The sequence below is a fragment of the Bufo gargarizans genome, chromosome 2 (genome assembly GCF_014858855.1).
Source record: "Bufo gargarizans isolate SCDJY-AF-19 chromosome 2, ASM1485885v1, whole genome shotgun sequence".
In the NCBI taxonomy this organism is placed as follows: Eukaryota; Metazoa; Chordata; class Amphibia; order Anura; family Bufonidae; genus Bufo; species Bufo gargarizans.
The window spans coordinates 258,879,443-258,897,706 of NC_058081.1; positions in this window are offsets into that span (position 1 = coordinate 258,879,443).

Here is an 18,264-nt window from a genome sequence, read left to right on the forward strand (position 1 = left end):
CTGCTACCTGGAGTGAAATAAGCCTAAGTGGCTGAGCCTCGGCCAATCAGTTTTAGGCATAGTTTTGCTTTCTAGTGTGCCAAGCCATCTTCCAGATCAGGCAGTGCAGAACAACAGTGGTGGCTGTGTGACCAGCGCCCACCTAGGCTGCTGATGAACTGAGAAAAGGACTGAGATAAAAAAAAAAGAACTGCGACTCAGGTAAAACGCACTAAAAATGAAATGAAAAGAGAACTGGGATTAGGGTAAAATTATCACTTTTTAAGCGAGCACTCCACATCACTAAACTAAGGCTACTTTCGCATCCGCACTTTATATTCCGGGTTTGAAAACCGGCATTGGACCGAGGGCACTTGTCCTTATAAACAAACTGAGGGGACTCAAGGTGCGCAATAGAAAGAGTGAAGTCCAGCTCGACAATAATCCACAGTGCGCGGACAAGCCAAAGCTGGCTCAGTGTAGACACTTGAAGCAGAAGAAACGTCCAGCATGTAGTATATTGAAACACTGCATCATCTTTATTCCATCATTGATACAATCAGTATACAAAGGCAGTGATCATCACCTCCCGTCAGACCGAAATGTTTCGAACCAGACGGTCCTTAATCATCAAGGTGCGCCCTCCTCCACCACCGCCCATACACCCCCACAATGAGGGATACACCACCAATTAAGTGAAGTCAGGTGATTGACTCCTAGGGATGAGCGAACTCGAACTGTATAGTAACTGAATTTTGGGGTGTCCGTGACACGGACCCGAACCCGGACATTTTCGTAAAAGTCCGGGTTCGGGTTCGGTGTTCGTCGCTTTCTTCGCGCTTTTGTGACGCTTTCTTGGCGCTTTTTGAAAGGCTGCAAAGCAGCCAATCAACAAGCGTCATACTACTTGCCCCAAGAGGCCATCACAGCCATGCCTACTATTGGCATGGCTGTGATTGGCCAGAGCACCATGTGACCCAGCCTCTATTTAAGCTGGAGTCACATAGCGCCGCCCGTCACTCTGCTCTGATTAGCGTAGGGAGAGGTTGCGGCTGCGACAGTAGGGCGAGATTAGGCAGATTAACTCCTCCAAAGGACTTGATTAACTGATCGATCTGCAGCTGTGGATCATTGAGCTGCTGATCCTCAATTGCTCACTGTTTTTAGGCTGCCCAGACCGTTTGTCAGTCACATTTTTCTGGGGTGATCGGCGGCCATTTTGTGTCTTGTGGTGCGCCAGCACAAGCTGCGACCAAGTGCATTTAACCCTCAATGGTGTGGTTGTTTTTTGGCTAAAGCCTACATCAGGGTGAAGCTGTCACACCAAGTGCATTTAACCAGCAATAGTCTGTTCATTTTTTGGCCATATACAAAATCAGGGGCAAGCTGCGCCTGTCACCAAGTGCATTTAACCCTCAATGGTGTGGTTGTTTTTTGGCTAAAGCCTACATCAGGGTGAAGCTGTCACACCAAGTGCATTTAACCAGCAATAGTCTGTTCATTTTTTGGCCATATACAAAATCAGGGGCAAGCTGCGCCTGTCACCAAGTGCATTTAACCCTCAATGGTGTGGTTGTTTTTTGGCTAAAGCCTACATCAGGGTGAAGCTGTCACACCAAGTGCATTTAACCAGCAATAGTCTGTTCATTTTTTGGCCATATACAAAATCAGGGGCAAGCTGCGCCTGTCACCAAGTGCATTTAACCCTCAATGGTGTGGTTGTTTTTTGGCTAAAGCCTACATCAGGGTGAAGCTGTCACACCAAGTGCATTTAACCAGCAATAGTCTGTTCATTTTTTGGCCATATACAAAATCAGGGGCAAGCTGCGCCTGTCACCAAGTGCATTTAACCCTCAATGGTGTGGTTGTTTTCTGGCTAAAGCCTACATCAGGGTGAAGCTGTCACACCAAGTGCATTTAACCAGCAATAGTCTGTTTATTTTTTGGCCATATACTACATCAGGGGCAAGCTGCGCCCGTCACCAAGTGCATTTAACCCTCAGTAGTGTGGTTGGTCAAGCTGTGACACCAAGTGCATTTAACCAGCAATAGTCTGTTCATTTTTTGGCCATATACTACATCAGGGGCAAGCTGCGCCCGTCACCAAGTGCATTTAACCAGCAATAGTGTGGTTATTTTTTGGCCATATCCCAGTCTAATTCTGTCACTAAATCCATACCGGTCACCCAGCGCCTAAATACTAGGCCTCAAATTTATATCCCGCTAAATCTCTCGTTACCGCTGTCCTGTTGTAGCTGGGAAAGTTATTTAGTGTCCGTCAAAGCACATTTTTTGTTCTGGGTTGAAGTACAATTCCCAATTTAGCAATTTCATAATTTAGTGGTTTCTGCTATATCAGAGCTATTTGAAATCTATCCCTAAAAGGGTATATAATATTCAAGGTGCACATTGGGTCATTCAGAATAACTTCACACACACCCGCTACTGTGTATTTTCAAGTCTAATTCTGTCACTAAACCCATACCTGTCACCCAGCGCCTAAATACTAGGCCTCAAATTTATATCCTGCTAAATCTCTCGTTACCGCTGTCCTGTTGTAGCTGGGAAAGTTATTTAGTGTCCGTCAAAGCACATTTTTTGTTCTGGGTTGAAGTACAATTCCCAATTTAGCAATTTCATAATTTAGTGGTTTCTGCTATATCAGAGCTATTTGAAATCTATCCCTAAAAGGGTATATAATATTCAAGGTGCACATTGGGTCATTCAGAATAACTTCACACACACCCGCTACTGTATATTTTCAAGTCTAATTCTGTCACTAAACCCATACCTGTCACCCAGCGCCTAAATACTAGGCCTCAAATTTATATCCTGCTAAATCTCTCGTTACCGCTGTCCTGTTGTAGCTGGGAAAGTTATTTAGTGTCCGTCAAAGCACATTTTTTGTTCTGGGTTGAAATACAATTCCCAATTTAGCAATTTCATAATTTAGTGGTTTCTGCTATATCAGAGCTATTTGAAATCTATCCCTAAAAGGGTATATAATATTCAAGGTGCACATTGGGTCATTCAGAATAACTTCACACACACCCGCTACTGTGTATTTCCAAGTCTAATTCTGTCACTAAACCCATACCTGTCACCCAGCGCCTAAATACTAGGCCTCAAATTTATATCCTGCTAAATCTCTCGTTACCGCTGTACTGTTGTTGCTTGGAAAGATATTTAGTGTCCGTCAAAGCACATTTTTTGTTCTGGGTTGAAGTACAATTCCCAATTTAGCAATTTCATAATTTAGTGGTTTCTGCTATATCAGAGCTATTTGAAATCTATCCCTAAAAGGGTATATAATATTCAAGGTGCACATTGGGTCATTCAGAATAACTTCACACACACCCGCTACTGTGTATTTTCAAGTCTAATTCTGTCACTAAACCCATACCTGTCACCCAGCGCCTAAATACTAGGCCTCAAATTTATATCCTGCTAAATCTCTCGTTACCGCTGTACTGTTGTTGCTGGGCAAGATATTTAGTGTCCGTCAAAGCACATTTTTTGTTCTGGGTTGAAATACAATTCCCAATTTAGCAATTTCATAATTTAGTGGTTTCTGCTATATCAGAGCTATTTGAAATCTATCCCTAAAAGGGTAGATCATATTCAAGGTGCACATTGGGTCATTCAGAATAACTTCACACACACCCGCTACTGTGTATTTCCAAGTCTAATTCTGTCACTAAACCCATACCTGTCACCCAGCGCCTAAATACTAGGCCTCAAATTTATATCCTGCTAAATCTCTCGTTACCGCTGTACTGTTGTTGCTTGGAAAGATATTTAGTGTCCGTCAAAGCACATTTTTTGTTCTGGGTTGAAGTACAATTCCCAATTTAGCAATTTCATAATTTAGTGGTTTCTGCTATATCAGAGCTATTTGAAATCTATCCCTAAAAGGGTATATAATATTCAAGGTGCACATTGGGTCATTCAGAATAACTTCACACACACCCGCTACTGTGTATTTCCAAGTCTAATTCTGGCACTAAACCCATACCTGTCACCCAGCGCCTAAATACTAGGCCTCAAATTTATATCCCGCTAAATCTGTCCTTAGTGCTGTAGCTGGGCGAGTTATTTAGTGTCCGTTCAAGCACATTTCTTGTTCTGGGTTGAAATACAATTCCCAATTTAGCAATTTCATAATTTAGTGGTTTCTGCTATATCAGAGCTATTTGAAATCTATCCCTAAAAGGGTATATAATATTCAAGGTGCACATAGGGTCATTCAGAATAACTTCACACACACGCTTCTGTGCATTTCCAAGTCTAATTCTGTCACTAAATCCATACCGGTCACCCAGCGCCTAAATACTAGGCCTCAAATTTATATCCCGCTGAATTTGAATACAATACATTGGGCCAAATAATATATTTGTTGTTGTGGTGAACCATAACAATGAGAAAAACATCTAGTAAGGGACGCGGACGTGGACATGGTCGTGGTGGTGTTAGTGGACCCTCTGGTGCTGGGAGAGGACGTGGCCGTTCTGCCACATCCACACGTCCTAGTGTACCAACTACCTCAGGTCCCAGTAGCCGCCAGAATTTACAGCGATATATGGTGGGGCCCAATGCCGTTCTAAGGATGGTAAGGCCTGAGCAGGTACAGGCATTAGTCAATTGGGTGGCCGACAGTGGATCCAGCACGTTCACATTATCTCCCACCCAGTCTTCTGCAGAAAGCGCACAGATGGCGCCTGAAAACCAACCCCATCAGTCTGTCACATCACCCCCATGCATACCAGGGAAACTGTCTCAGCCTCAAGTTATGCAGCAGTCTCTTATGCTGTTTGAAGACTCCGCTGGCAGGGTTTCCCAAGGGCATCCACCTAGCCCTTCCCCAGCGGTGAAAGACATAGAATGCACTGACGCACAACCACTTATGTTTCCTGATGATGAGGACATGGGAATACCACCTCAGCATGTCTCTGATGATGACGAAACACAGGTGCCAACTGCTGCGTCTTTCTGCAGTGTGCAGACTGAACAGGAGGTCAGGGATCAAGACTGGGTGGAAGACGATGCAGGGGACGATGAGGTCCTAGACCCCACATGGAATGAAGGTCGTGCCACTGACTTTCACAGTTCGGAGGAAGAGGCAGTGGTGAGACCGAGCCAACAGCGTAGCAAAAGAGGGAGCAGTGGGCAAAAGCAGAACACCCGCCGCCAAGAGACTCCGCCTGCTACTGACCGCCGCCATCTGGGACCGAGCACCCCAAAGGCAGCTTCAAGGAGTTCCCTGGCATGGCACTTCTTCAAACAATGTGCTGACGACAAGACCCGAGTGGTTTGCACGCTGTGCCATCAGAGCCTGAAGCGAGGCATTAACGTTCTGAACCTGAGCACAACCTGCATGACCAGGCACCTGCATGCAAAGCATGAACTGCAGTGGAGTAAACACCTTAAAACCAAGGAAGTCACTCAGGCTCCCCCTGCTACCTCTTCTGCTGCTGCCGCCTCGGCCTATTCTGCTGCTGCCGCCTCGGCCTCTTCCTCCGCCTCTGGAGGAACGTTGGCACCTGCCGCCCAGCAAACAGGGGATGTACCACCAACACCACCACCACCACCTCCGTCACCAAGCGTCTCAACCATGTCACACGCCAGCGTTCAGCTCTCCATCTCACAAACATTTGATAGAAAGCGTAAATTCCCACCTAGCCACCCTCGATCCCTGGCCCTGAATGCCAGCATTTCTAAACTACTGGCCTATGAAATGCTGTCATTTAGGCTGGTGGACACAGACAGCTTCAAACAGCTCATGTCGCTTGCTGTCCCACAGTATGTTGTTCCCAGCCGGCACTACTTCTCCAAGAGAGCCGTGCCTTCCCTGCACAACCAAGTATCCGATAAAATCAAGTGTGCACTGCGCAACGCCATCTGTGGCAAGGTCCACCTAACCACAGATACGTGGACCAGTAAGCACGGCCAGGGACGCTATATCTCCCTAACTGCACACTGGGTAAATGTAGTGGCAGCTGGGCCCCAGGCGGAGAGCTGTTTGGCGCACGTCCTTCCGCCGCCAAGGATCGCAGGGCAACATTCTTTGCCTCCTGTTGCCACCTCCTCCTTCTCGGCTTCCTCCTCCTCTTCTTCCACCTGCTCATCCAGTCAGCCACACACCTTCACCACCAACTTCAGCACAGCCCGGGGTAAACGTCAGCAGGCCATTCTGAAACTCATATGTTTGGGGGACAGGCCCCACACCGCACAGGAGTTGTGGCGGGGTATAGAACAACAGACCGACGAGTGGTTGCTGCCGGTGAGCCTCAAGCCCGGCCTGGTGGTGTGTGATAATGGGCGAAATCTCGTTGCAGCTCTGGGACTAGCCAATTTGACGCACATCCCTTGCTTGGCGCATGTGCTGAATTTGGTGGTGCAGAAGTTCATTCACAACTACCCCGACATGTCAGAGCTGCTGCATAAAGTGCGGGCCGTCTGTTCGCGCTTCCGGCGTTCACATCCTGCTGCTGCTCGCCTGTCTGCGCTACAGCGTAACTTCGGCCTTCCCGCTCACCGCCTCATATGCGACGTGCCCACCAGGTGGAACTCCACCTTGCACATGCTGGACAGACTGTGCGAGCAGCAGCAGGCCATAGTGGAGTTTCAGCTGCAGCACGCACGGGTCAGTCGCACTACAGAACAGCACCACTTCACCACCAATGACTGGGCCTCCATGCGAGACCTGTGTGCCCTGTTGCGCTGTTTCGAGTACTCCACCAACATGGCCAGTGGCGATGACACCGTTATCAGCGTTACAATACCACTTCTATGTCTCCTTGAGAAAACACTTAGGGCGATGATGGAAGAGGAGGTGGCCCAGGAGGAGGAGGAGGAGGAGGAGGAAGAGGGGTCATTTTTAGCACTTTCAGGCCAGTCTCTTCGAAGTGACTCAGAGGGAGGTTTTTGGCAACAGCAGAGGCCAGGTACAAATGTGGCCAGCCAGGGCCCACTACTGGAGGACGAGGAGGACGAGGATGAGGAGGAGGTGGAGGAGGATGAGGATGAAGCATGGTCACAGCGGGGTGGCACCCAACGCAGCTCGGGTCCATCACTGGTGCGTGGCTGGGGGGAAAGGCAGGACGATGACGATACGCCTCCCACAGAGGACAGCTTGTCCTTATCCCTGGGCAGCCTGGCACACATGAGCGACTACATGCTGCAGTGCCTGCGCAACGACAGCAGAGTTGCCCACATTTTAACCTGTGCGGACTACTGGGTTGCCACCCTGCTGGATCCACGCTACAAAGACAATGTGCCCACCTTACTTCCTGCACTGGAGCGTGATAGGAAGATGCGCGAGTACAAGCGCACGTTGGTAGACGCGCTACTGAGAGCATTCCCAAATGTCACAGGGGAACAAGTGGAAGCCCAAGGCCAAGGCAGAGGAGGAGCAAGAGGTCGCCAAGGCAGCTGTGTCACGGCCAGCTCCTCTGAGGGCAGGGTTAGCATGGCAGAGATGTGGAAAACTTTTGTCAACACGCCACAGCTAACTGCACCACCACCTGATACGCAACGTGTTAGCAGGAGGCAACATTTCACTAACATGGTGGAACAGTACGTGTGCACACCCCTCCACGTACTGACTGATGGTTCGGCCCCATTCAACTTCTGGGTCTCTAAATTGTCCACGTGGCCAGAGCTAGCCTTTTATGCCTTGGAGGTGCTGGCCTGCCCGGCAGCCAGCGTTTTGTCTGAACGTGTATTCAGCACGGCAGGGGGCGTCATTACAGACAAATGCAGCCGCCTGTCTACAGCCAATGTGGACAAGCTGACGTTCATAAAAATGAACCAGGCATGGATCCCACAGGACCTGTCCGTCCCTTGTCCAGATTAGACATTAACTACCTCCCCATAACCATATATTATTGGACTCCAGGGCACTTCCTCATTCAATCCTATTTTTATTTTCATTTTACCATTATATTGCGATGCTACCCAAAGTTGAATGAACCTCTCCTCTGCCTGTGTGCTAGGCCTAAATATATGCCAATGGACTGTTGCAGTGGTGGCTGACATGAAGCCTGATTCTCTGCTATGACATGCAGACTAATTCTCTGCTGACATGAAGCCAGATTGTCTGTTACGGGACCTCTCTCCTCTGCCTGGGTGCTGGGCCTAAATTTATGACAATGGACTGTTGCAGTGGTGGCTGACGTGAAGCCTCATTCTCTGCTATGACATGCAGACTGATTCTCTGCTGACATGAAGCCAGATTGTCTGTTACGGGACCTCTCTGCTCTGCCTGTGTGCTAGGCCTAAATATATGCCAATGGACTGTTGCAGTGGTGGGTGACGTGAAGCCTGATTCTCTGCTATGATATGAAGACTGATTCTCTGCTGACATGAAGCCAGATTGTCTGTTACGGGACCTTTCTCCTCTGCCTGGGTTCTGGGCCTAAATTTATGAAAATTGACTCTTACAGTGGTGGGTGACGTGAAGCCTGATTCTCTGCTATGATATGAAGACTGATTCTCTGCTGACATGAAGCCAGATTGTCTGTTACGGGACCTTTCTCCTCTGCCTGGGTTCTGGGCCTAAATTTATGAAAATTGACTCTTACAGTGGTGGGTGACGTGAAGCCTGATTCTCTGCTATGATATGAAGACTGATTCTCTGCTGACATGAAGCCAGATTGTCTGTTACGGGACCTTTCTCCTCTGCCTGGGTTCTGGGCCTAAATTTATGAAAATTGACTCTTACAGTGGTGGGTGACGTGAAGCCTGATTCTCTGCTATGATATGAAGACTGATTCTCTGCTGACATGAAGCCAGATTCTCTGTTACGGGACCTCTCTCCTCTGCCTGGGTGCTGGGCCTAAATTTATGACAATGGACTGTTGCAGTGGTGGCTGACGTGAAGCCTGATTCTCTGCTATGACATGCAGACTGATTCTCTGCTGACATGAAGCCAGATCCTCTGTTACGGGACCTCTCTCCTCTGCCTGTGTGTGTGCTGGGCCTAAATATATGCCAATGGACTGTTGCAGTGGTGGCTGACGTGAAGCCTCATTCTCTGCTATGACATGCAGACTGATTCTCTGCTGACATGAAGCCAGATTCTCTGTTACGGGACCTCTCTCCTCTGCCTGTGTGTGTGCTGGGCCTAAATATATGCCAATGGACTGTTGCAGTGGTGGCTGACGTGAAGCCTCATTCTCTGCTATGACATGCAGACTGATTCTCTGCTGTCATGAAGCCAGATTGTCTGTTACGGGACCTCTCTGCTCTGCCTGTGTGCTAGGCCTAAATATATGCCAATGGACTGTTGCAGTGGTGGGTGACGTGAAGCCTCATTCTCTGCTATGACATGCAGACTAATTCTCTGCTGACATGAAGACAGATTCTCTGTTACGGGACCTCTCTCCTCTGCCTGTGTGTGTGCTGGGCCTAAATATATGCCAATGGACTGTTGCAGTGGTGGCTGACGTGAAGCCTGATTCTCTGCTATGACATGCAGACTGATTCTCTGCTGACATGAAGCCAGATCCTCTGTTACGGGACCTCTCTCCTCTGCCTGTGTGTGTGCTGGGCCTAAATATATGCCAATGGACTGTTGCAGTGGTGGCTGACGTGAAGCCTCATTCTCTGCTATGACATGCAGACTGATTCTCTGCTGACATGAAGCCAGATCCTCTGTTACGGGACCTCTCTCCTCTGCCTGTGTGTGTGCTGGGCCTAAATATATGCCAATGGACTGTTGCAGTGGTGGCTGACGTGAAGCCTCATTCTCTGCTATGACATGCAGACTGATTCTCTGCTGACATGAAGCCAGATTCTCTGTTACGGGACCTCTCTCCTCTGCCTGTGTGTGTGCTGGGCCTAAATATATGCCAATGGACTGTTGCAGTGGTGGCTGACGTGAAGCCTCATTCTCTGCTATGACATGCAGACTAATTCTCTGCTGACATGAAGACAGATTCTCTGTTACGGGACCTCCCTCCTCTGCCTGGGTGCTGGGCCTAAATATATGCCAATGGACTGTTGCAGTGGTGGCTGACGTGAAGCCTCATTCTCTGCTATGACATGCAGACTAATTCTCTGCTGACATGAAGACAGATTCTCTGTTACGGGACCTCTCTCCTCTGCCTGGGTGCCGGGGCCTAAATATCTGAGAATGGACTGTTCCAGTGGTGGGTGACGGGAAGCCAGATTCTCTGCTATGGAACCTCTCTCCAATTGATTTTGGTTAATTTTTATTTATTTAATTTTTATTTTAATTCATTTCCCTATCCACATTTGTTTGCAGGGGATTTACCTACATGTTGCTGCCTTTTGCAGCCCTCTAGCTCTTTCCTGGGCTGTTTTACAGCCTTTTTAGTGCCGAAAAGTTCGGGTCCCCATTGACTTCAATGGGGTTCGGGTTCGGGACGAAGTTCGGATCGGGTTCGGATCCCGAACCCGAACATTTCCGGGATGTTCGGCCGAACTTCTCGAACCCGAACATCCAGGTGTTCGCTCAACTCTACTCGGGAGGCACCAGGTGCACGTCGCGGCAGGGCTGTGGGCAAGTGAGCTCTTCCATTGTGGAAACACTTATCTCTGCATATTCAACTGTATTGCCATTCCCAGGACAGATATAGTTGAATACTGCATTAGGGCATGGAAGTGATGCCTCCCTGACCTGCCGGTCCCTCTGATAGGCTACAGACACTAAATGTGAAGCCTATCAGAGGTCGGGGCAGGTGGCATGATGATAGTATAATCATTGTGCTGCCTGAGCCAGGCTGCATACAGGATTGGAAGAGACCTGTCTCCTGCACCATATCCTGGTAGCTGCAGTTAGGTAAGTATTTCAGTTTGTTGCTGTTGGGCCACTATGGGGGGGGGGGGGATCATTATTTATATCTGAAGAGAGTACTTTGGGGACATTTTTTGTACTGACACATATTATAATGTGGGGATTTTTTGTAGTCGCACATGTTATAAAAGGGTATTTTCTGCACTAGCATACATTATAAGGGACATTTTTAGTAACATAGTAACATAGTTTATAAGGCCGAAAAAGGATATTTGACCATCCAGTTCAGCCTGTTATCCTGCAAGTTGATCCAGAGGAAGGCAAAAAATAGGGGGGAAAAAGGGGAAAAAATAAGGGGGGAAAAGGGGAAAAAATAAGGGGGGAAAAGGGGAAAAAATAAGGGGGAAAAAATAAGGGGGAAAAAATAAGGGGGAAAAAATAAGGGGGAAAAAATAAGGGGGAAAAAATAAGGGGGAAAAAATAAGGGGGAAAAAATAAGGGGGAAAAAATAAGGGGGAAAAAATAAGGGGGAAAAAATAAGGGGGAAAAATAAGGGGGAAAAATAAGGGGGAAAAAGTTCCTTCCCGACTCCAATCAGGCAATCAGACTAACTCCCTGGATCAACGACCCCTCTCTAGTAGCTATAGCCTGTAATATTATTACGCTCCAGAAATACGTCCAGGCCCCTCTTGAATTCCTTTATTGTACTCACCATCACCACCTCCTCAGGCAGAGAGTTCCACATTCTCACTGCTCTTACCGGAAAGAATCCTTTTCTATGTTTGTGTACAAACCTTCTTTCCTCCAGACGCAGAGGATGTCCCCTCCTCACAGTCACAGTCCTGGGGATAAATAGATGATAGGAGAGATCTCTGTACTGGCCCCTGATATATTTATATATATTAATTAGATCTCCTCTCAGTCGTCTTTTTTCTAAAGTGAATAACCCTATTTTTGATAATCTTCCAGGGTACTGTAGTCTATCCATTCCAGTAATTACTGTAGTTGCCCTCCTCTGAACCCTCTCCAGCTCTGCTATGTCTGCCTTGTTCCCAGGAGCCTAGAACTGTACAAGGTACTCCATGTGTGGTCTGACTAATGATTTGTAAAGTGGCAGGACTATGTTCTCATCATGGGCATCTATGCCCCTTTTGATGCAACCCATTATCTTATTGGCCTTGGCAGCAGCTGCCTGACACTGGTTTTTGCAGCTTAGTTTGCTGTTCATTAAAATTCCTAGATCCTTTTCCATGTCAGTGTTACCCATTGTTTTACCATTTAGTATGTATGGGTGCTTACATTATTCCTTCCCATGTGCATAACCTTACATTTGTCAGTGTTAAACCTCATCTGCCACTTATTAGAGATGTCCCGAACTATTCGCCGGCGAACAGTTCCCGGCGAATGTCGCATGTTCGCATTCGCTGCGGCGGGCGAACATATGCGATGTTTGGTCCGCCTCCTATACGTCATCATTGAGCAAACTTTGACCCTGTACCTCACAGTCAGCAGACACATTCCAGCCAATCAGCATACCCTCCCTCCCAGACCCTCCCACCGCCTATCAAAAAGCAAGGACAGCATCCATCTTAGATTAATTCTGAAGCTGCAGTGTCACAAAGTTGTAATCGCAATGGGATTAATACAGGTTATATTAATCGCATTGCGATTACAACTTAGAGCTGGGTTCCTAATGGTTGTATTGATAGAATATAATGAAGATTGAGAATATAGTGCTATATTCGTTGTCAATTCTAGCAATACAACCATTAGGAACTCAGATCTAAGTTGTAATCGCAATGCGAATAATGCAGGTTATATTAATCACATTGCGAATTCAACTTAGATCTGAGTTCCTAATGGTTGTATTGCTAGAATTGACGAATATAACGAATATAGCACTATATTCTCAATCTTCGTTATATTCTAGCAATACAACCATTTAGCATGGAGCTGTTCCCATGGTGATGGGGACCCTCCATGAGCACGGAAGTCGGCAGAAGCTCTAAGTTGAAATCACAATGCGATTAATTCAAGTTCTATAAATCGCATTGCGATTTCAACTTACCACACTTTGCGTCAACTACGTAATTTTCCATGGGAGTTTTGCCATGGATCCCCCTCCGGCATGCCACAGTCCAGGTGTTAGTTCCCTTGAAACAACTTTTCCATCACTATTGTGGCCACAAAGAGTCCCTGTGGGTTTTCAAATTCGCCTTCCTATTGAAGTCTATCGCGGTTTGCCCGGTTCGCACGTTCGCGAACATTTACGGAAATTCGCGTTCGCCGGTCGCGAACGGAAAATTTTATGTTTGCGACATCTCTACCACTTATCTGCCCAAGCCTGCAATCTATTCAGATCCATCTGTAGCAGTATACTGTCCTCTTCTGTGTTAATTACTTTACACAGTTTAGTGTCATCTGCAAAAATTTTACTGTGCAAGCCTTCTACAAGGTCATTAATAAATACATTTTTTCGCTTTATAAGATGCACCTGATGATAAGACGCACCTAGGTTTTTGAGGAGCAAAATAAGAAAAAAATATTTTGAACCAAAAGGTGTGATTTTGGTAGGTTTTGAACTAATGGTGGTCTGTGGATGACGCACTGTTATAGGGATCTGTGGATGACGCACTATGGGGGATCTGTGGATGACGCACTGTTATGGGGGGATCTGTGGATGACGCACTGTTATGGGGGGATCTGTGGATGACGCACTGTTATGGGGGGATCTGTGGATGACGCACTGTTATGGGGGATCTGTGGATGACGCACTGTTATGGGGGATCTGTGCATGACGCACTGTTATGGGGGGATCTGTGGATGACGCACTGTTATGGGGGATCTGTGGATGACGCACTGTTATGGGGGATCTGTGGATGACGCACTGTTATGGGGGATCTGTGGATGATGCCCTGTTATGGGGGATCTGTGGATGATACTGATGGGGGATCTGTGGATGACACTCATGGTAGATCTGTGGATGACACTGATGGGGATCTGTGGATGACACTGATGGGGGATCTGTGGATTACACTGATGGGGGATCTGTGGATGACACTGATGGGGCTCTGTGGATGACACTTATGTCATCCACAGATCCCCATAAGTGTCATCTACAGATCCCCCATCAGATTCATCAGTGTGGAGGGAGGAGGCGGAGACACTCATGGCGGGGCCCGGTGCAGTGCCTCTACTCTAATACACCGGGCCCCACAACTGTTAAATACATTCAATCTGATCGATATCTAAATGTATACGCTCTGTTCGGTACTTACTGTAGTACCATAAGTATAGCATTAAGACGGCGCAGACCGGCAGCTCCCTCGGTCATGCGCCGCCTGCCCCAGCTCCCTCCTCATGCGCCGCCTGCTTGTTTATCTCACTTTATGAATGAACAGGCAGGCGGCGCATGACAGAGGGAGCTGGGGCAGGCAGCGCATGACAGAGGGAGCTGCAGCAGGCGGCACATGACCAAGGGAGATGCCGGTCTGCGCCATCTTAATGCTATATTCACAGTACTACAGTAAGTACCGAACAGAGCGTATACATTTAGATATAGATCAGATTGAATGTATTCAACAGTTGCGGGGCCCGGTGTATTAGAGTCACTGCACTGGGCCCCGCCATGAGTGTCCCCATCTCCTCCCTCCACACTGATAGTTCGCTGGCCGAGCTGTGCAGCATAGCAGACAGCAAAGTATCTGCTTTATAAGACGCACAGCCATTTTCCCCCCACTTTTGTGGGGGGGGAAAGTGCATCTTATAATGCAAAAAATACGGTATATTGAAAAGAATAGGGCCCAATACTGACCCCTGAGGCACACCACTAGTGACCCAATCTGAGTGTGTACAATTAATAACCACACTCTGTTTTCTATCATTGAGCCAGTTACTCACCCACATACAGACATTTTCCCCCAGTCCGAGCATCCCTCATGAAGCCATGCTGATATGGCGTTTTTGCTTATTTTCAGTGAGGTACTCCAAGATAGAATCTCTTAGAAAACCTCCAAACAGTTTACATACAACAGATGTCAAACTTACTGGCCTATAGTTTCCAGGCTCTGTTTTTACTGGAGGCTGAGTGGGACAGTAACTGAGGTAACCAAGTAACATCCGGCAAGTGTTCTGCACTAGTCTTATTAATTAGAATATAACATATGCATAATGGTTGTATTTAGAGATGAGCGAATTTTATATTTTGAAATTCGTTCACGCTTCGTTTACTGGCAAAAGGTGAATTGCGCTATGGATTCCGTTACCACTCTTTGATGGAATGCCTCTAGAGGCATTCCGTTATTCATTCCATCATAATTGAAGTCTATGGGCTGCAAAACGGATCCGTCCCATTTCCGTTATGCTGGGGAGTCCTTTTGTCTTGGCACACCTAGGACAGTAAATTAGTAATGTAGAAAGAAGTTTGGCCGGCACACGCTGGGTTGCACGCCGCACGGGATAGGATAATTACCACGTATAATAGAAAGAAATCCCAGCAGACGTGTCTTCAATGCTTGTGAAATTTATTTTGCAAGTAGCAATATGTCCATGAATAGGACGCGTTTCGGCTTAATAGCATTTCTCAACAGATAAATATACATGGTCAACAGCTCATATATATACACATATCAATGATGAGAACCTCCCAATAGTGAAACGCCCAAGGTAGGGGCGGTACATACATAGTCACGTGATAACATAATCAAGGCAATCAATCAAAGAATCAAAAAAAGCGCAATAGGTGTCAGAATACATGTCAGTAGTAATGTTATTAGATATTGTAGTTAAATACCAATACAGTTGAGGGACTCCTTCATTTATATAGTCGATGTCTAGAAAAAATATAATACAAGAAATTACAACCATAAAATGAAAGGTGAATAGAAAATAGCATTAGTAACGATCAAATATGCGTAATTTCATAGTCACGGTTCAAACCTCTTGGATAAAGGGTATCAAGGGTGTGAATCCAGTAGGCCTCTCGGCGCAAAAGTAGTTTTTTGATATCGCCACCTCGTCTAGGTCTAGAAATCTGTTCTATGACCTGGAACTTTAATTGGGCAATTGTGTGATTAAATTTATCAAAATGGGAGGGAACTGGTAAGAGTAAATTTTTTGTCCTGATAGTGGATTTGTGTTTTCCAATGCGATCTTTCACACTCTGCATAGTTTCCCCAATGTATAACAACCCACAAGGACATTTTATTAGATATATGACATTGGCTGATTCGCATGTGAAAAAGCCATTAACTGCGTATGTCCGTCCAGTATGTGGGTGGTAAACATTGGGGCCTTTGATGACATTAGAGCATTGGAAACAATGGAGACACGGAAAGGTGCCCTTCCGTTGTGTGGCCAGTACCCCCTGTTTGAGAGTACCACGGGTGCTCCCAATATCCGCTCGCACAAGCTTATCTCTATAACTTGTTTTTTTTTTATTACAGATAAGGGGCGGATTCTGGAATTCCCTAACTTGGGGGTATGCTTTACCTAACAAACACCAGTGCTTCTTTACAACATTATCTAATTTGGAATTGAATGGATGGTACTTGTGAATCAATGCCACTCGTGGACTTTTATCATGTTCCTTTCCAGAACTCTGAGGGGTTTCTAACTCATTCAAGGTGTTTGTTAGGATAGATGGTGGGTACCCTCTTTCTTCAAACCTTGTGGTCATCTCTTCTATTCTGCGTCCCAGTACTGAGGGACTAGAGACAATGCGTCTGACCCTCTGGTATTGGGACTTTGGAATGGCTTTTTTAAGGGCCGGTGGATGGGCGCTGGTGAAGTGGAGGATACTGTTTCTGTCTGTCTCCTTCCGAAATAAATCAGTTGAAAGATTACCATACAAATCCTTGATAACCCTTGTGTCCAAGAAGCTAACCGTCCGACTGTTACTTGTAACTGTAAATTCCAAACCAGTACGTGCATGGTTCAAGTGTGAAATGAATGCCGTTAGGGTCTCATGTGACCCCGCCCATATGCAAAAAATGTCGTCAATAAATCTTTTCCACAATAAAATGTGGTTACAATACCATTGACTGTTATAAACAAAATTGTCCTCAAATTGCGACATATACGCATTTGCATAGGGCGGGGCCACATTAGACCCCATCACGGTCCCCCGCTTCTGCAAATAGTAGGAATCCTCGAACATAAAATAGTTCTCATACAAGACGAGGTGAAGCAGCTCTACAAAAAATTCCCGCTCTATGGGGGAATAATCACTCCTTTCTAGGAACGACTTGACGGCCTGTACACCTCCATTGTGTTCTATGGAGGTATACAGGCTGACCACGTCAATCGTTACCAGTAAACTGTCCGGTGGAACTGGACCCAATTGCGCAATAGTGTTCAAGAAGTCCTGTGTATCTACCAGGTATGAAGGAATATCTCTTATCAGAGGTGTAAGGACCTTCTCAAGCACTATTGCCAAGGGAGACAAGATAGATCCCACCGAGGCCACAATAGGGCGACCTGGAGGATCATTAAGGGTTTTATGTACTTTGGGGAGCACATAAAAGACAGGTGTTATCGGTGTTTGGTTGACCAGAAAGGTATGCAAACTGTTATCAAGAACACCCAATGTAGCAAAGTGATCCACCACCTTCAATATTTTACGTTTTATACAAAAAACTGGATCAGTGTTCAACAATTCATATGTGGCCCAATCTGAAAGTTGTCGGTTCACTTCCGCCACATATTTTGTCCTATCCATGAGGACGATAGCACCCCCTTTATCTGCTGGCTTCAAAATGATGCTCTTGTCTTCCATTAGTGATTTAATAGCCATCTTTTCTTCTGATGTTACATTAGATGTGAACCACATTTCACCCCTCTTAATACTATCCATATGTATCTTTATATCCCTACTGACCAGTTCGATGTAGGTCTCAACGGGATGGTAAAATTTGGGGGGCATGAATTTACTCAGGTTCTTTAAACCTAGATCACTCAAGCATAGATTAGGTCTTTCACTGTCACCCGGACCGGTAATTCTATCACCTTTATCCATGAAGTGGGCCTTTAAACGCAATTTGCGAAAAAACTGATTCAAGTCAATGTCAAATTGAAAAGTGTCGAAATAAGTGGAGGGACTGAATGAAAGCGCTTTCTGGAGGGCCGACATCTGAACGGGACTCAGTATTTGTGAAGACAGGTTAATCAGGAGCGACTGTTCCTTACCTGTGAACGGGTTCGAACGGTTTGACTCGGTCCCGACTTCGATGTGGCGGCTGCGGTGTTTGCGCCCCGCGCGCCTCCTCCTCCTCGTGGACGCTGACCGCTTTTCCGAAAAAAAGGAACAGAACGGGTATCTTCACTTCCGGAGCTAGAGGTAAAAGATCCAGGTCTTGACGGGCGTCTGTAACTTGATTTTTGGTGCCAAGCAGGATCTTGCCATTTGTAGACACGATTTAGATGGTAGTCCTCGTTATCCCGCAAGAACTTGGATCTCTTCTTCGTCTCCATTTCCTTCCGGTATGTCAAGATATAGTTGTCCACGGATTCCTTCAGTGTCCCAAACT